This window comes from Heptranchias perlo, chromosome 13 (assembly GCF_035084215.1).
Source record: "Heptranchias perlo isolate sHepPer1 chromosome 13, sHepPer1.hap1, whole genome shotgun sequence".
NCBI classification, from domain to species: Eukaryota; Metazoa; Chordata; class Chondrichthyes; order Hexanchiformes; family Hexanchidae; genus Heptranchias; species Heptranchias perlo.
Genome location: NC_090337.1, coordinates 10,244,633 through 10,265,058, shown reverse-complemented (window position 1 = coordinate 10,265,058; position 20,426 = coordinate 10,244,633). Strand labels below are relative to the sequence as shown.

Genomic DNA, 20,426 nt, shown 5'->3' with positions numbered 1-20,426 from the left:
GTTATGGCAAGGGGGAAAGTTATGGCAATGGGAAAGTTAGGGCAAGGGGGAAATGTAAGGGCAAGGGGGAAATGTAAGGGCAAGGGGAAATGTTAAGGCAAGGGGGAAATGTTAGGGCAAGGGGGAAATGTTAGGGCAAGGGGGAAATGTTAAGGCAAGGGGGAAAGTTATGGCAAGGGGGAAAGTTAGGGCAAGGGGGAAATGTTAGGGCAAGGGGGAAATGTTAGGGCAAGGGGGAAATGTTAGGGCCGGGGAAATTTAGGGTAAGGGGGATAGTTAGGGCAAGGGGGAAAGATAGGGCAAGGGGGAAATGTAAGGGCAAGGGGGGAAATGTTAGGGCAAGGGGGGAAATGTTAGGGCAAGGGGGAAAGTTTGGGCAAGGGGGAAATGTTAGGGCAAGGGGGAAATGTTAAAGCAAGGGGGAAAGTAAGGGCAGGGGGAAATGTTAGGGCAAGGGGGAAATGTTAGGGCAAGGGGGAACTTAGAGCAAGGGGAAATTAGAGCAGGGGGGAAAGTTTGGGCAAGGGGGACTTGTTAGGGCAAATGGAAAGTTAGGGCAAGGCAGAAGTTAGGGCAAGGGGGAAATCTTGGGGCATGGAGGAAATGTTAGGGCAAGGGGGAAATGTTAGGGCAAGGGGGAAATGTTAGGGCAAGGGGGGAAATGTTAGGGCAAGGGGGGAAATGTTTGGGCAAGGGGGGAAATGTTTGGGCAAGGGGGGAAATGTTAGGGCAAGGGGGGAAATGTTAGGGCAAGGGGGGAAATGTTTGGGCAAGGGGGAAATATTACGGCAAGGAGAAATGTTCGGGCAAGGGGGAAATGTTAGGGCAAGGGAGAAAGTTAGGGCAAGGGGGAAATGTTAGGGCAAGGGGGAAAGTTTGGGCAAGGGGGAAAGTTTGGGCAATGGGAATGTTTGGGCAAGGGGTAAATGTTAGGGCAAAGGGGGAAATGTTAGGGCAAGCGGGAAAGTTTGGGCAAGCGGGAAAGTTTGGGCAAGGGGGAAAGTTTGGGCAATGGGAATGTTAGGGCAAGGGGAAATGTTGAGGCAACGGGGAAATGTTAGGGCAAGGGGAAATGTTGAGGCAACGGGGAAATGTTAGGGCAATGGGGAAATGTTAGGGCAATGGGGAAATGTTAGGGCAATGGGGAATGTTTTGGCAAGGGGGAATTTTTAGGGTGAATGGAATGTTAGGGCAAGGCGGACGTTAGGGCAAGCGGGAAATCTTAGGGCAAGGGGGAAATGTAAGGGCAAGGGGAAATGTTCAGGCAAGGGGAAATGTTCAGGCAAGGGGGAAATGATAGGGCAAGGGGAATTGTTAGGGCAAGGAGGGAAATGTTAGGGCAAGGGGGGAATTACAGCAAGGGGGAAATTACAGCAAGGGGGAAAGTTTGGGCAAGTGGGAATTGTTAGGGCAAATGGAAAGTTAGGGCAAGGCGGATATGTTAGGTCAACGGAGAAATATTATTGCAAGGGTGTAATTAGAGCAAGGGGGATATTAGAGCAAGGGGGAAATGTTAGGGCAAGGGGGGAAATGTTAGGGCAAGGGGGGAAATGTTAGGGCAAGGGGGAAAGTTTGGGCAAGGGGGAAAGTTTGGGCAAGGGGGAAAGTTTGGGCAATGGGAATGTTGGGCAAGGGGTAAATGTTAGGGCAAGGGGGAAAGTTTGGGCAAGGGGGAAAGTTTGGGCAAGGGGGAAATGTTAGGGCAAGGGGAAATGTTGAGGCAACGGGGAAATGTTAGGGCAATGGGGAAATGTTAGGGCAATGGGGAAAGTTTCGGCAAGGGGGAATTGTTAGGGCAAATGGAATGTTAGGGCAAGGCGGACGTTAGGGCAAGGGGGAAATCTTAGGGCAAGGGGGAAATCTTAGGGCAAGGGGGAAATGTAAGGGCAAGGGGAAATGTTAAGGCAAGGGGAAATGTTAAGGCAAGGGGGAAATGATAGGGCAAGGGGAATTGTTCGGGCAAGGAGGGAAATGTTAGGGCAAGGAGGGAAATGTTAGGGCAAGGAGGGAAATGTTAGGGCATCTGGAAAGTTAGGGCAAGGGGTAAAGATAGGGCAAGGGGAAAATTAGAGCAAGGGGGAAATTAGAGCAAGGGGGAAAGTTTGGGTGAGTGGGAATTGTTCGGGCAAATGGAAAGTTAGGGCAAGGAGGAAATGTTCGGTCAACGGAGAAATATTATTGCAAGGGTGTAATTAGAGCAAGGGGGAAATGTTAGGGCAAGGGGGAAATGTTAGGGCAAGGGGGGACATGTTATGGCAAGCGGGGACATGTTATGGCAAGGGGGGACATGTTATGGCAAGGGGGGACATGTTATGGCAAGGGGGGACATGTTATGGCAAGGGGGGACATGTTAGGGCAAGGGGGGAAATGTTAGGGCAAGGGGGAAAGTTTGTGCAAGGGGGAATGTTTGGGCAATGGGAAAGTTTGGGCAAGTGGGAAATGTTAGGGCAAGTGGGAAATGTTAGGGCCGGGGAAAGTTGGGGCAAGGGGGAAAGTTAGGGCAAGGGGGAAAGTTAGGGCAAGGGGGAAAGATAGGGCAAGGAGGAAATGTTAGGGCAAGGGGGAAATGTTAGGGCAAGGGGGAAATGTTAGGGCCGGGGAAAGTTAGGGCAAGGGGGAAAGTTAGGGCAAGGGGGAAAGTTAGGGCAAGGGGGAAAGTTAGGGCAAGGGGGAAAGTTAGGGCAAGGGGGAAAGTTAGGGCAAGGGGGAAAGATAGGGCAAGGAGGAAATGTTAGGGCAAGGGGGAAATGTTAGGGTAATGGGGAAAGTTTCGGCAAGGGGGAATTGTTCGGGCAAATCGAATGTTAGGGTAAGGCGGACGTTTGGGCAAGGGTGAAATCTTAGGGCAAGGGGGAAATGTAAGAGCAAGGGGAAATGTTAAGGCAAGGGGGAAATTATAGGGCAAGGGGGAAATGTTAGGGCAAGGAGGGAAATGTTAGGGCATCTGGAAAGTTAGGGCAAGGGGTAAAGATAGGGCAAGGGGAAAATTAGAGCAAGGGCGAAATTAGAGCAAGGGGGAAAGTTTGGGCAAGTGGGAATTGTTAGGGCAAATGGAAAGTTACGGCAAATGGAAAGTTAGGGCAAGGTGGAAATGTTAGGGCAACGGAGAAATATTATTGCAAGGGTGTAATTGGAGCAAGGGGGATATTAGAGCAAGGGGGAAATGTTAGGGCAAGGGGGAAAGTAAGGGCAGGGGGAAATGTTAGGGCAAGGGGGGAAAGTTAGGGCAAGGGGGGAAAGTTAGGGCAAGGGGGGAAAGTTAGGGCAAGGGGGGAAATGTTAGGGCAAGGGGGGAAATGTTAGGGCAAGGGGAAATGTTAGGGCAAGGAGGGAAATGTTAGGGCAAGGGGGAAATGTTAGTTCAAAGGGGAAAGTTAGGGCAAGGGGGGAAATGTTAGGGCAAGGGGGGAAATGTTAGGGCAAGGGGGGAAATGTTAGGGCAAGGGGGGAAATGTTAGGGCAAGGGGGAAATGTTAGTTCAAAGGGGAAAGTTAGGGCAAGGGGGGAAATGTTAGGGCAAGGAGGAAATGTTAGGGCAAGGGGACATGTTAAGACAAGGGGGAAATGTTAGGGCAAGGGGTAAATGTTAGGGCCGGGGAAAGTTAAGGCAAGGGGGAAAGTTAGGGCAAGCAGGGAAATGAAAGGGCAAGGGGGAAATTTAGGGCAAGGGGGAAATGTTAGGGCAAGGGGGAAAGTTAGGGCAAGGGGGAAAGTTAGGGCAAGGGGGAAATATTAGGGCAAGGGGGAAAGTTTGGGCAATGGGAAAGTTTGGGCAAGGGGGAAAGTTTGGGCAAGGGGGAAAGTTTGGGCAATGGGAAAGTTTGGGCAAGGGGGAAAGTTTGGGCAAGGGGGAAAGTTTGGGCAAGCGGGAAAGTTTGGGCAAGTTGAAATGTTAGGGCAAATGGAAAGTTCGGGCAAGGGGGAAATGTTAGGACAAGGGGGAAATGTTAGGACAAGCGTGTCCCTGAAAACGTGTCAATATTTCTAGAGAGGGTTCCCACACAGAAAAAAAATGTTTGGAAAAGGTTGAATTGGACTAACAATTTCAAAATAAACACCATTGGAGGAATAATTGACTGTACATTACAACCAATGCTATTAGCAATCATAAAAATAACTTCTTTTGAACGCTTCCTTAAGCACCTGTATGTTTATGGTTGGCTGCAGCTATTCACCAAGTGTTGAACCTGCTGTAAACACGAGAATATGAACCTCTCATTGTTGTATTTCGAAGGTGAACGTTTGGAAGATGTCCCAATATATTAATATCGTCCCTCTTTGAGTGTTTGAAATATTACAATTTCCTCACTTCCGCAACGGTGTGCCCGAAGGACAAACGTCATTAGTGTACTCCTGGGGCAAAGCCAATTCAAAAAAAAACCCTAATAAATCTGGTGAGACGATAGTCTCTGCCTGTACTGACCTGCAACCCACAACATTGGTTGAAATCTTATTCGGGGTTGAAGAGAAAAAGCACCGATGACAGAAACTGACAGGTTCTTTTTTTTTTGTTCGTTCCGTTTTTTTTTTTGGCTGATCAGTTTCAAGAGTGTGAAATGTACAGGATCGTGAGGCTGGTGTGGTCATGAGTGGAGTCCCGGAACATGTGCTGTGCGGAAGGAGCTGCGTGTCGTTTAATTGGGAGAGCCTGATGGAACTTTATGGGAGAGAGGGTTAGAACTGGTACACGAGAAACGCCAGTGTGTGTGGTGTGTGTGTGTGGTGCAGGAATGGAGAAAATCAGAAACAAGGGGCAATTTAACTGGAGTTCCCATTCCCCAAGTGCAGGTGGATCTTGCTGTCCGCAGCAACCGGCTCAGAGATCCTGCTGAGTGTTTTGAAATCGGCAATACGTGGTAGGAAAGTTTATTCTCTTAACATGAAGTTTAAAAAGTGCTCGAATGCCAGAACTGTTTTTGCTTTGTTCCGCAGTTAGATTTTGTAGTTTGTGGAATCTTAGATATTTTTACACGAAAGGGGCAAGATAAATGTGTATCTGTTGCAGGGGTGATTCTTTCATTCTCAACAGAAAACTACCAATGATTAGTTTTCATGGCACACTTCATACAAGTAAACTGGTTATACTGACAATCCCCGAGTCCTAAAGCTACTCTCTGAGTTATACTGCAAACTTCTCTAGTAATGCTGTCACTCTCTGAGTTATACTGCTGGTTCTCTAGTTACACGGCCACTCTCTGAGTTACACAGCCAGTTCTCTGTTATACTGCCAATCTCTGAGTTATACTGCTGGTTCTCTATTACGCTGCCACTCTCTGAGTTACTCTGCCACTCTCTGAGTTACGCTGCCACTCTCTGAGTTACGCTGCCACTCTCTGAGTTACGCTGCCACTCTCTGAGTTACGCTGCCACTCTCTGAGTTACGCTGCCACTCTCTGAGTTACTCTGTCACTCTCTGAGTTACGCTGCCACTCTCTGAGTTACGCTGCCACTCTCTGAGTTACGCTGCCACTTTATGCACCAATGCCAAGTGAGTTTCAGATCCAAATCTGATGCTCAAGTACATTTAAACCAATGGTTGTGAGAATCTCCCTTTTCAAGAAGCTGCCTCTCAGGCCTTCGAGTTCCCACTTGTTGCATTATAACTCCAGTCCAGCGTGAAACCATTTGTCCCCAGTGTATGGAATCTTGTTAATTTAGGGACAAACTGGTTGCTGATGTTCGTGTCGTTTCACCTCAATAAAACTTTGTTCACTCTGCGATGTGAATACGGTCTGCATACTACACGTTGGTCTCATATCACAACCGCAATCTGCAGGGTCTATGGGGAAAGAACGGGGGGAGTGGGACTAATTGGTTAGCTCTTTCAAAGAGCCGGCACAGGCACGATGGGCCGAATGGCCTCCTTCTGCACTGTATGATTCAATGGGGGGCAATTTTAACCTAACCTGCCCGTCAGGAAACAGACGGGGTCGGGTGCTACCCTGGTTCTACACCCGGCCCGATTTTCAATGGAGATATTTCCCGGTAGGCGAGTTAGGTTAAAATTGCCCTCACAATGATTCTATGATCGTATAACGGCAGCCTCAGAGACACCTGGTTAATGGAAGTGGGTGTTGTATATATGGATTATACATAAGCAATGAAGAATAAAGTTCCTCGCCATACAAAACAATTGAGTCGACGAAAGGATACAAAGTGTGTAGGGTGGGGGATGGGTGTTGACATTATAGGTGCTGCAGCGGCAGAGAGCTGCAGCATTTACTTTGGCAATTAACATTGCTCCAAGTAATGATAAGGGGTGATTCCAAGCCCGGGCACTCTTGGTAGGGAGCAGCTCCTTTGGGGAGTGCATCTCAGGAAATCTGCACCTTCGATTTCCTCAGACTGGCTCCATGTGAGTCCCACTTCCCACTGGGAGCATCGGACTGTGGGATCAGTTCGTAACGGTGTTTCTGCAGCTAAAAGAATGGCTCGGCTCCCTCTGTTGTCAGCGGCATCATTTGTCCTTGTTTTAATTTCTGATTTGCAACCTTTGCTTATCCCTCATTGGCATACCTGCAAACAGACCATAATAAAAAAAACTCGTGCTACTCCAAGCATCCTGCACCATTCATAGCTTTGATGGGAATTGTCATCTGTTTCTAGGGCCATGGCTTTAAAATATACTCTGTGGAGGAGTCCCTATAAATATATAAACATATTGGACCCCCTGTAAATACTGACACACTCCCGGGGACCCCCTGTAAATACTGACACACTCCCGGCGACTCCCTGTAAATACTGACATACTCCCGGTGACTCCCTGTAAATACTGACACACTCCCGGGGACCCCCTGTAAATACTGACACACTCCCGGTGACTCCCTGTAAATACTGACACACTCCCGGCGACTCCCTGTAAATACTGACACACTCCCAGCGACTCCCTGTAAATACTGACACACTCCCGGGGACCCCCTGTAAATACTGACACACTCCCGGCGACTCCCTGTAAATACTGACACACTCCCGGTGACTCCCTGTAAATACTGACACACTCCCAAGGACCCCCTGTAAATACTGACACACTCCCGGTGACTCCCTGTAAATACTGACACACTCCCAAGGACTCCCTGTAAATACTGACACACTCCCAGCGACTCCCTGTAAATACTGACACACTCCCGGGGACACCCTGTAAATACTGACACACTCCCAGCGACTCCCTGTAAATACTGACACACTCCCAGCGACTCCCTGTAAATACTGACGCACTCCCAGGGACTCCCTGTAAATACTGACGCACTCCCAGAGACTCCCTGTAATTACTGACACACTCCCGGGGACCCCCTGTAAATACTGACACACTCCCAGCGACTCCCTGTAAATACTGACACACTCCCAGCGACTCCCTGTAAATACTGACACACTCCCGAGGACTCCCTGTAAATACTGACACACTCCCAGCGACTCCCTGTAAATACTGACACACTCCCAGCGACTCCCTGTAAATACTGACACACTCCCGGGGACCCCCTGTAAATACTGACACACTCCCAGCGACTCCCTGTAAATACTGACACACTCCCAGCGACTCCCTGTAAATACTGACACACTCCCGAGGACTCCCTGTAAATACTGACACACTCCCAGCGACTCCCTGTAAATACTGACACACTCCCAGCGACTCCCTGTAAATACTGACACACTCCCAGCGACTCCCTGTAAATACTGACACTCTCCCAGCGACTCCCTGTAAATACTGACACACTCCCGAGGACTCCCTGTAAATACTGACACACTCCCGAGGACTCCCTGTAAATACTGACACACACCCGGTGACTCCCTGTAAATACTGACACACTCCCGAGGACTCCCTGTAATTACTGACACACTCCCGGGGACCCCCTGTAAATACTGACACACTCCCAGAGACTCCCTGTAAATACTGACGCACTCCCAGAGACTCCCTGTAAATACTGACGCACTCCCAGGGACTCCCTGTAAATACTGACATACTCCCGAGGACTCCCTGTAAATACTGACACACTCCCAGGGACTCCCTGTAAATACTGACACACTCCCGGCGACTCCCTGTAAATACTGACACACACCCGGTGACTCCCTGTAAATACTGACACACTCCCGAGGACTCCCTGTAATTACTGACACACTCCCGGGGACCCCCTGTAAATACTGACACACTCCCAGAGACTCCCTGTAAATACTGACGCACTCCCAGAGACTCCCTGTAAATACTGACGCACTCCCAGGGACTCCCTGTAAATACTGACATACTCCCGAGGACTCCCTGTAAATACTGACACACTCCCAGGGACTCCCTGTAAATACTGACACACTCCCGGCGACTCCCTGTAATTACTGACACACTCTCGAGGACTCCCTGTAATTACTAACACACTCCCAAGGACTCCCTGTAATTACTGACACACTCCCAGGGCCTCCCTGTAATTACTGACACACTCCTAGGGACTCCCTGTAATTACTGACACACTCCCAGGGACTCCCTGTAAATACTGACGCACTCCCGAGGACTCCCTATAAATACTGACACACTCCCAAGGACTCCCTGTAAATACTGACATACTCCCGAGGACTCCCTATAAATACTGACACACTCCCAAGGACTCGCTGTAAATACTGACACACTCCCGCGGACTCCCTATAAATACTGACGCACTCCCAAGGACTCCCTGTAAATACTGACGCACTCCCGCGGACTCCCTGTAAATACTGACGCACTCCCAGGGTCTCCCTGTAAATACTGACGCACTCCCTGGGTCTCCCTGTAAATACTGACGCACTCCCAGGGTCTCCCTGTAAATACTGACACACTCCCAGGGACTCCCTGTAAATACTGACGCACTCCCAGGAACTCCCTGTAAATACCGACGCACTCCCAGGGACTCCCTGCAAATACCGACGCACTCCCAGGGACTCCCTGCAAATACTGACGCACTCCCAGGGACTCCCTGCAAATACTGACGCACTCCCAGGGACTCCCTGCAAATACTGACGCACTCCCAGGGACTCCCTGCAAATACTGACGCACTCCCAGGGACTCCCTGCAAATACTGACGCACTCCCAGGGATTCCCTGCAAATACTGACGCACTCCCAGGGACTCCCTGTAAATACTGACGCACTCCCAGGGACTCCCTGTAAATACTGACACACTCCCAGGGACTCCCTGTAAATACTGGCGCTGATCATCTATCCTAATTTTCTAAAGAGTGTGTCAGTGTGTTTTCCTTCAGGTAGGTGCCATTGCCGAAAAAATTTAATAAGAACACAGCAACAGAAATAATGTCTTAGTCAGTCAAGGAACCGATATAGTAATCTCTTGACCGGTGAACAGAAACGTAATGATCTAGTGTGTTAATTGTATCCATATGGTTTATCTCAATTAGTGTTAATTGTATTCAGGTGGTGTGTATCAATTGGGGACTCTCTTGTATCCATTTATGAGAGAGCTTATCTAGGGTGTGGTTTGGTAATGTTGAGCTCAGTGAATAAAGGCATGGAAGCAACTGAAGACCAGGCTTTAGTATTCTACTCTTCACCACCTGGATATCCAACTTATAATAGGATATATCATAGATTCATAGAGAGGTTATAGCGTGGAAGGAGACCTTTCATGATTCCCTTCGTGATTTTGAATACTTCTATCAAATCTCCTTGCTACCTTCTCTGTTCCAAGGAGAACAACCCCAGCTTCTCCAGTCTATCCACGTAACTAAAGTCCCTCATCCCTGGAATCATTCTAGTACATCTCTCCTGCAACTTCTCTAAGGCCTTCACATCTTTCCTGATATATATAGGATCTGCAGACCCTGTTGGAAAACCTACAGTCTATAGATCAAGACGGTTTGTCTGATCTTTGGCAGGCATAACCTTGACACTGGGGCCGCTCTATATTCTGTGTCGAAGGTTTCTCAGACCCTGTAATGCCTTATTTCAAATGTGCCAGGTCTCACTTTTCACTTTCACACATGCAAAATGCCAATGTGTGGACGGTGAGATAACTCGAGGAACATCCTTCGATCAGGCACCTTACAGCCTTTTGGCGTCAATATTGGGGCAGAAATTGCTTGCAAAGTAACGGAGAGCTCAACAACGCTCACTGTTGTTAGTGGCAAAATCGAGGAGCAAATTCCGGTGTTCGCACATGCGCAGTGAAATGCAGAAATCTGGAACGTGCACCAACTGGTTAGCTTTGAACTAAAGGTATATCACCGGCTGCAATCAGTGAAATCATTGAAAAAGCGCCAACTTGCTCATCTGCCCAGCTGGAAAGTAACTAATAATGCCACAAAACAGGTACATTTAAAAATACCGGGTCGAAACTAAGTTTTAAAGTCGTGGTAAGTCTTAATGACTGTTAAACAACTAAAAATTAACTTTTAAAAACGTGGAATCTCATTACTCCTTATTTTAATAATTTTTGATCATTAAAAAAATTAAATTAAACATTTTTTTAAACTTTTCCTTCTGTCTCTTTTATTTAATTCAATTATTTCTTATTTCTCATCTTTTTTTTCATTGTCTATAACTGTTTTTACAATGATTTTAATGTTGTACCTTTCACTTCCTGGTTTTCACATTGGAAGCCTGCAGAGGCAGTTTCGTAGCTTGTCAAAAATAGTTGAGGGGAGAGATCGATCCTCTCACTTCTCCCAGGGTCCTAGCTTCGCTTGAACTGACGCTGGGCTCTTCTCCGCTTCCTATTAGAGGAAGTGCCTGAAGAAAAGAGTGCGGTAAGTTAGTGGGTTAGTTTAAATCGAGCGGTGTGTACTGTTGGTTCACTGCTCCGAGCAATTTCTGCCCCATTGAGTTCAACAACTTCAGATCATAACCATCGCTCCCATTTTCTCGGACAGCAGGTGCTGGTAACGGTTCTGCTGTAACCATTTACACCCTCCTCTGGACCCATCTTTTGTTTCTTTACTTGTCGCATTATCAACCCCTTTTGCCTTGCGCCATCATCCCTTTTGCTTTTGATCACTCCACCCCTCCACCCTTCTCTTGTCCTTTCCTCTCTTCCCCCCCTGTTCCCTGGCTCTGTACATGCTTGTAAACTGTTAAATCTTTAACTTCTTCCAGTCCTGATGAGATGTTAACTCATTTTTTCTCTCTCCACAGATGATTCCTGACTTGCTGAGGGTTTCCAGCATTTTCTGTTTTGATTTTGTGAGTCACACCCATGGAGGATTATGGATATCTACCTGAAAGAGTCCAGATTCATCAAAAACTGCAAAGGCAGGTTATTTGTCTCTGGTATTCACGCTGTACCCCAGGCAATGCACTTCTCATTAAAATCACATTTATTTCCGGTGCGACAGCCTTTTTATTGATGTGGGTACTCTCTGTTGTGGTTTGAGTTGGAAGTCTCATTGGGTGAGGTGGATGAAGGTGGTTCATTGAAAAAGAAAGAACTTGCATTTATACGACACCTCTCACGACCCCCCAAAGCTGTTTACAGCCAATGAAATACTTTTGAACTGCAGTCACTGTTATAATGTAGGAAATGCAGCAGCCAGTTTTGTGCACAGCAAGCTCCCACAAACAGCAACGTGATAATGACCAGGTAATCTGCTTTTGTGATGTTGGTTGAGGGATAAATATTGGCCAAGACACCTGGGAGAACTCCCCTGCTCTTCTTCAAAATAGTGCCATGGGATCTTTTACATCCACCCGAGAGGGCAGACGGGACCTCGGTTTAACGTCTCATCCGAAAGACGGCACCTCCGTCAGTGCAGCGCTCCCTCAGCACTGCACTGGGAGTGTCAGCCTGGATTATGTGCTCAAGTCTCTGGAGTGGAACTTGAAGCCCTGGCCTTCTGACTCAGAGGCAAAAGTGTTACCAACTCAGCAACAACTGACACCCATATGGGCACTTAGCTGAAGTATCGGATTGCTATCCTGTGGAATTGTACAACAGCATCTTCAGAGGAACACGAGTGACAGGGTATAGGAAGAGGGATCACATTTTAAAACCCGCCTTTAACCCTTCTCCTTGGAGCAAGCATTAGTACAAATCCATCTCGTTGCTTTTACAGGAGCTTCAATAAAATAAATATATTTTTTCAACAACAACAACTTGCATTTATATAGCGCCTTTAACGTAGTAAAATGTCCCATGGCGCTTCACAGGAGCGATTATCAGATGAAATTTGACACCGAGCCACATCATGAGATAGGAGGAAAGGTGACCAAAAGCTTGGTCAAAAGAGGTAGGTTTTGAGGAGTGCCTTAAAGGAGGAGAGAGAGGCAGAGAGGCGGAGAGGTTTAGGGAGCTTAGGGCCTAGGCAGCTGAAGGCACGGCTGCCAATGGTGGGGCGATGGAAATCAGGCCAGAATTGGAGGAATGCAGAGTTCTCGGAGGGTTGTATGCTTGGAGGAGGTTACAGAGATAGGATGGAGCGAGGCCATGGGGGGATTTGAACACAAGGATGAGAATTTTAAACTCGTGGCATGGCCGGACCGGGAACCAATGTAGCAGAAGAAGCTGTGAAAATGAGGCAAATTTAAATCTTGCTTGTTTGCTCTTCCAGGTGTTCTCTTTCTTGGAGGAACATATGCCACCCTGTCGATTGTGAATGAAAGGCCTTGAATTGGAGACAATGGCGGAGCCGTTGTCCAACGCCTGCTCTGTCAACAAGGACTTTGAGTCTTACTATCTGCCCATCATGTACATTATAGTCTTTGTCACTGGATTAATTGGTAACAGTGTTGCTCTCTGGATGTTCATCTTCCACATGAGGCCTTGGAGCAGCATCACCATTTACATGTTTAACCTCGTCCTGGCTGACCTCTTCTACGTCTTCTCTCTCCCGGTTTTAATCATTTATTACATCAAGAAAAGTGACTGGATCTTCGGGGAGATCCTGTGCAAACTGCAAAGGTTTATTTTTCACGTTAACTTATACGGCAGCATCTTGTTCCTGACCTGCATCAGCGTCCACAGGTACACAGGAGTAGTCCACCCTTTGAAATCACTGGGCAGATTGAAGAAGAAATCGGCCGCCATTGTGTGCGTGTGTGTGTGGGTTATAGTCGTGGCCGGCATTGCCCCAATACTGTACTTCTCCAGAACAGGGCAGAACGCCAATAAAGCAAACTTCTCTGGAACGCACCCGGGCACAAATACAACAACATGTTACGATACGACGTCTAAAGAGCTCTTGCACACTTACTTTATTTACAGCATGTTCACAACGTTCTTTGGCTTCTGTATCCCCTTTATCACCATCCTCGTCTGCTACGGATTTATAGTGAAGGCGCTAATATCCAACAACATGAGGACTCCTCTCCGGGGCAAGTCCGTGCGTCTCGTCATCATTGTGCTGGCGGTCTTTGCTGTCTCGTACCTCCCCTTCCATGTGATGAAGAACCTCAATCTTCAGTCTAGACTTTATTACCAGGGACAGGACACGTGCGAGTGGAACAGGAGGGTCTACGCCATGTATCAAGTGACTCGGGGCCTCGCCAGCCTTAATAGCTGCGTGGACCCTATCCTGTACTTTCTGGCGGGAGATACTTTCAGGAGGAGATTCACTTCTACAGCCTCGAGAATCGTAAATCGAAGCAAGGCTGCGGTTTAGGAAAGTAGACAATCCACTTCATGACACAATGGACAACACACAAAATGGTGACGGTTCCTCCTGAACTTACAACAACTTGCATTTATATAGAGCCTTTAACATAGTAAAACGTCCCAAGGGTCTTCACAGGAGCATAATCAGACAAAATTAGACACCGAGCCACATAAGGAGATATTAGGAAAGGTGACCAAAGGCTTAGTTAAGGAGTTAGGTTTTAAGGAGCATCTTAAAGGAGGAGAGGGAGGTAGAGAGGCGGAGAGGCTTAGGAAGGGAATTCCAGAGCTTAGGGCCAAGGCAGCTGAAGGCACAGCCGCCAATGGTGGAGCAAAGGAAATCAGGGATGTGCAAGAGGCCAGAATAGGAGGAGCACAGAGATCTTAGATGGTTGTAGGGCTGGAGGAGATTACAGCGATAAGGAGGGGCGAAGCCATGGAAGGATTTGAACACAAGGATGAGAATTTTAAAATCGAGGCGTTGACAGACCAGGAGCCAACGCAGGTCAGCGAGCACAGGGATGATCGGTGAACGGGACTTGGTGCAAGTTGGGATACGGGCAGCAGAGTTTTAGATAGGCTCAAGTTTACGGAGAGTGGATTGTTTGGTGAATTTTATGACAAACACGTTTTCCAGGTTGAGAGGTACAGTAAGGATTGTGTTTGAGTTTGGTTTCAATTTAAAGATTTAGTATATTATAGGAAAGTGTAAACAGTGGAGTAAGACAAAATTAAACCTTTGAGCACACTGTATTTGCCTAACTACTTATCCTCTAACCGAATCACAATTATCCTTGCTTCAGATTTGAAGTTTTTCTTTTCAGGGAGGGAGCATTATTACATAACAAGTTTGAAAATATAGACCTGCTGTCAATCATATAAAATATTGTAATAATAGGACCGTATTCTGGTTTTATCTGTATATAATACTTACTGGGAATGATTTGCCTGTTTCTTTAATGTTTACATTGTCGCATAACATTCACATCTTCGCAAAGAAGCAAAGAACAGAACTTGATGTACTTGAATAACTGATTAAATTTTATTTTACTTATTTCACGAACCTGTGAGTCTCCTCTGTGCTGAGCGCTCATTACTCTTGTGTGTGTTCTCAATGAAATGTGAACTTCGACAGAGAACTGTCTGCTGCTGGTTACTGCCCCATGCCCCACTAGTGGAATCTGGTTAATGCTCCGTGCTCCACTAGTGGAATCTGGTTACTGCCCCGTGCCCCACTAGTAGAATCTGGTTACTGCCCCGTGACCCACTAGTGGAATCTGGTTAATGCTCCGTGCTCCACTAGTGGAATCTGGTTACTGCCCCGTGCTCCACTAGTGGAATCTGGTTACTGCCCCGTGCCCCACTAGTGGAATCTGGTTAATGCTCCGTGCTCCACTAGTGGAATCTGGTTAATGCTCCGTGCTCCACTAGTGGAATCTGGTTACTGCCCCGTGCTCCACTAGTGGAATCTGGTTACTGACCCGTGCTCCACCAGTGGAATCTGGTTACTGCCCCGTGCCCCACTAGTGGAATCTGGTTAATGCTCCGTGCTCCACTAGTGGAATCTGGTTATTGCCCTGTGCTCCACTAGTGGAATCTGATTACTGCTCTGTGCTCCACTAGTGGAATCTGGTTACTGCCCCGTGCCCCACTAGTGGAATCTGGTTAATGCTCTGTGCTCCACTAGTGGAATCTGGTTATTGCCTTGTGCTCCACTAGTGGAATCTGGTTACTGCCCTGTGCTCCACTAGTGGAATCTGGTTACTGCCCTGTGCTCCACTAGTGGAATCTGGTTAATGCTCTGTGCTCCACTAGTGGAATCTGGTTACTGCCCTGTGCTCCACTAGTGGAATCTGGTTAATGCTCTGTGCTCCACTAGTGGAATCTGGTTACTGCTCTGTGCCCCACTAGTGGAATCTGGTTAATGCTCCGTGCCCCACTAGTGGAATCTGGTTACTGCCCTGTGCTCCACTAGTGGAATCTGGTTACTGCCCTGTGCTCCACTAGTGGAATCTGGTTATTGCCCTGTGCACCACTAGTGGAATCTGGTTACTGCTCTGTGCTCCACTAGTGGAATCTGGTTACTGCTCTGTGCTCCACTAGTGGAATCTGGTTACTGCTCTGTGCTCCACTAGTGGAATCTGGTTACTGCCCTGTGCACCACTAGTGGAATCTGGTTACTGCTCTGTGCTCCACTAGTGGAATCTGGTTATTGCCCCGTGCCCCACTAGTGGAATCTGGTTATTGCCTTGTGCTCCACTAGTGGAATCTGGTTACTGCCCTGTGCTCCACTAGTGGAATCTGGTTACTGCCCTGTGCTCCACTAGTGGAATCTGGTTAATGCTCTGTGCTCCACTAGTGGAATCTGGTTACTGCCCTGTGCTCCACTAGTGGAATCTGGTTAATGCTCTGTGCTCCACTAGTGGAATCTGGTTACTGCTCTGTGCCCCACTAGTGGAATCTGGTTAATGCTCCGTGCCCCACTAGTGGAATCTGGTTACTGCCCTGTGCTCCACTAGTTGAATCTGGTTACTGCCCTGTGCTCCACTAGTGGAATCTGGTTACTGCCCTGTGCTCCACTAGTTGAATCTGGTTACTGCCCTGTGCTCCACTAGTTGAATCTGGTTACTGCTCTGTGCTTTACTAGTGGAATCTGGTTACTGCCCTGTGTTCCACTAGTGGAATCTGGTTACTGCTCTGTGCTTTACTAGTTGTATCTGGTTACTGCCCTGTGCTCCACTAGTTGAATCTGGTTACTGCTCTGTGTTCCACTAGTGGAATCTGGTTACTGCTCTGTGCTCCACTAGTGGAATCTGGTTACTGCCCTGTGCTCCACTAGTTGAATCTGGTTACTGCCCCGTGCCCCACTAGTGGAATCTGGTTACTGCTCTGTGTTCCACTAGTGGAATCTGGTTACTGCTCTGTGCTCCACTAGTTGAATCTGGTTACTGCTCTGTGCTCCAATAGTGGAATCTCTTTACTGCTCTGTGCTTTACTAGTGGAATCTGATTACTTTTCTAGTGGTTAGTCAACAAGTGGAGACGGTCTGCTGCTGGTTACTGCCCTGTGCTCCACTAGTTGAATCTGGTCACTGCTCTGTGCTCCACTAGTTGAATCTGGTCACTGCTCTGTGCTCCACTAGTTGAATCTGGTTACTGCTCTGTGCTCCACTAGTTGAATCTGGTTACTGCTCTGTGCTCCACTAGTTGAATCTGGTTACTGCTCTGTGCTCCACTAGTTGAATCTGGTTACTGCTCTGTGCTCCACTAGTTGAATCTGGTTACTGCTCTGTGCTCCACTAGTTGAATCTGGTTACTGCTCTGTGCTCCACTAGTTGAATCTGGTTACAGCTCTGTGCTCCACTAGTGGAATCTGGTTACTGCTCTGTGCTCCACTAGTTGAATCTGGTTACCGCTCTGTGCTCCACTAGTGGAATCTGGTTACTGCTCTGTGCTCCACTACATAGAATTACAGCGCAGAAACAGGCCATTCGGCCCAACTGGTTTATGCCGGTGTTTATGCTCAATGTGAGCCTCCTCCCACCCTCCTTCATCTAACCCTATATCCATATCCTTCTATTAACTTTCTCCCTCATGTACTTATCTAGCTTCCCCTTAAAGGCATTTATGCTATTCGCCTCAACTACTCCTTGTGTAGCCAGTTCCACTTTCTCACCACTCTCTGGGTAAAGAGGTTTCTCCTGAATTCTTTATTGGATTTATCAGTGACTATCTTATATTTATGGCCCCTTGTTTTGGACTCCCCACAAGTGGAAACATCTCTACGGCTACCCTATCGAACCCCTTCATAATTTTAAAGACCTCTATTAGGCCTCCTCTTTGCCAGAGAAAAGAGCCCCAGCCTGTTCAGCCTTTCCTGATGGTTGTACTCTCTCAGTTCTGGTATCATCCTTGTAAATAATCTTTTCTGGCACCTTCTCTAGCGTCTCTGTATCCTTTTTGTAATATGGAGACCAGAACTGCGCACAGTACTCCAAGCGTGGAAGGGGGATGGGTACTGAGCTTCAGAAACATGGCCTTTTGCTGCTGCAGTGAAGCCAGGAAGACATGACATCTCTGAGTGTGACAACGCAGCATCAGAGCCAGGGGTCTCAGTCACTGTGGGTTCCGACGTGCAGTCACATGGGCCTCCAGGCTCCTCCTCTGCATGACAAAAGCAGAAGTTTTGTCTTGGTGGATTTTTATCCAGATTTTCTTCTGGGGAAAGCTGTGGAAACCTGGGTTACAAGTAATGCTGTTCCTGCTTCAAGTCGGAAATGGAGAATGGGAGACAGTCCGTTTATGAGAAGATACTTTTAGCCAAAGATTAGATGCAGGACTGATATCTTGGGGGTGGGGTTGGGTCAAGAAAGAGAAAGGAGCAAAGCCTAACTGGAAAGGAATACTGAGGAGCTTTTTCCCTTCGTTGAGGGTACTATAACAAGGGGACATAGATTCAAGGTAAAAGGCGGGAGGTTTAGAGGGGATTTGAGAAAGAACTTTTTCACCCAGAGGGTGGTTGGAGTCTGGAACTCACTGCCTGAAAGGGTTGTGGAGGCAGGAACCCTCACAACATTCAAGAAGCATTTGGATGAGCACTTGAAATGCCATAGCATACAAGGCTACGGACCAAATGCTGGAATATGGGATTAGAGTAGACAGGGCTGATGGCCGGCGCGGACACGATGGGCCGAAGGGCCTCTATCCGTGCTGTATAACTCTATGACTCTATGACTCTATGAATAAGGGGTATAAATTGGTCTTGAATGGTAGCGAATCAGCAGCCTGCTTTGCACTCCGCCTATTGACTTCCATAGAAAGTGGGGCAGGGTATAAATGGGCTGCTGATTCGCTAATGCCCGTCCAGCACTGCCACTCAAAACGCAATATCCCTCGGTGTCGTCGTACACAAACCTCTTGAAGTGAGTCATACTCACTGGTCCTTTTCGTTTCAATCAGCTCATGGCTGCCAGATGGGAAACTCCAGCTACTCCCCACATCAGCAATCGCTGTTGCCCTAAACTCGAGCATAAGTAGGGGGAGGAAGGGAAGTCAGGTGGCCAGTGCAAGCACTTAACTGCTGAAGTCAACTCAACTGTGCTTGAATACCAGCTCCTATCAGCAAAAAAAGTGAGCATGAAGCTATCGGATTGTCATAAAATCAGAACTGGTTCACCACTGTTCCTTAGGGAAGGAAACTCACCATCCTTAACTGGTCTGGCCTATATGTGACTCCTATGTGGTTGACTTTTAAATGCCCTCTGAAATGGCCTAGTAAGCCGCTCTGTTGTATCAAACTGCCAGGCAGCCCACCACCATCTTCTCAAGGCAAAGAGGGATGAGCAATAAATGCCAGCCTTGCCAGCGACACCCACATCCCGAGAATGAATAAAAAAATAATACGGGCAGTTTGGACAATGGATTTGATTGTTGTCCTTGGCAGAGTCCCAGAGTCCCATGCAACTGGTGTGAAACTTGAACATTCAAACCAATGGTCAAAATGTGAGCTTTGTGCATTTTAAAAGCTTAGTTCTTGGAAACTTACCTCAGGATAGGTTCTGGCACTGAATCACTAGATGGAGCACTTCTCGTCAGCGGAGTGACTGGTCCAGGCCTGTTCAAAGAAGCAGACTTTCCTATTGGACCATTGTTGAGGAACAGTGACAGGGGCCATGATCCAGATGACCTCACCTTCCTGTTTGAAGGATGAATCATGAAGGCCTGGGGGAAGGAGGAGGAGGAAGTGCATATAAGTCAAAGAAGAACATTAACCTTAAATACGTTTAAATGGCTAATGTGTAGTTGAATGGTAAATAATTGTGAAAGGTTTTGAGAAAGGAAACAGTGAAAGGTTGTTTTCAGTGGTTGGCAAATCAGTAACAAAGGGTTACAGCGTCATCACAGGAAGCATGAAAGGGGGAAGTGAGAAGATTTTTTTTCTCACAGAGGGCTATTAGTACAGAAAGCAGAGAATATACCATCGTATAGATATTTGTAAAGGAAAAATAGAATGGATATGAGGAAAGGGCAGGAAAATTGGACTAGAGTTGAAGAGCTATCGGCGGCAAGAGTCACATGGCCGCCTTTGATGCTGCAATTTCTATGACTCGATGAGTGGGTCGACACATGAGAAATAAAACCAAACGCTGATAAATACAAAGTATCACGTGAAGTGCAAAAAATGTGGAGATAAGTATTCAATCAATGGACTTGAATTAGAAAGAGACAGGGTTGGTGGGGGGGGGTCAGTCTTGACTTTGTGATTGTGTAAAACGGGTGCTGGCGAGTCGGCAGCCCGTTTTACATCTCTCCTCATTTTTATTTCTGTTGACTTCAATGTGCTGCCGACTCATAATCACTTGTTTTATGCTGCCACATAAAGTCCAGATGTACCCCCTCCACCCCCGTGACTGATAGTAGACATAAGTTTCAATGTCCAGACAACGCAGTGAAGCAACTAAAAAGGTTAAATAGCGTATTCACACTACAAGGTTTGTGCCAATGGAAAGCAGTTTTGGCTTTGTCCTGATACTAAACTTATGGGGCCAAATATTTAGATGGCCCCGTTGCCCATGTTCTGACGATCTGGGGCGGGCATCCGTGGATAAAGTCAAATATAAAAAAGAAAGAACTTACATTTCTATAGCGCCTTTCACGACCTCAGGACGTCCCAAAGTGCTTTACAACCAATGAAGTACTTTTGAAGTGTAGTCACTGTTGTAATGTAGGAAACATGGCCAATTTACACACAGTAAGGTCCCACAAACATCAATTATATAATGGCACTTAATCTGTTTTAGTGATGTTGGTTGAGGGATAAATATTGGCCAGGACAATGGGGAGAACTCCCCCTGCTCGTCTTCAAAATAG

At 47.4% G+C, this 20,426-nt stretch overlaps 1 pseudogene; it reads left to right on the top strand.

The window, feature by feature from the left end:
• Positions 1-4,381: 4,381 nt before the first annotated feature.
• On the top strand, positions 4,382-14,585 carry LOC137331002 (P2Y purinoceptor 1-like; annotated as a pseudogene).
• Positions 14,586-20,426: the final 5,841 nt, after the last annotated feature.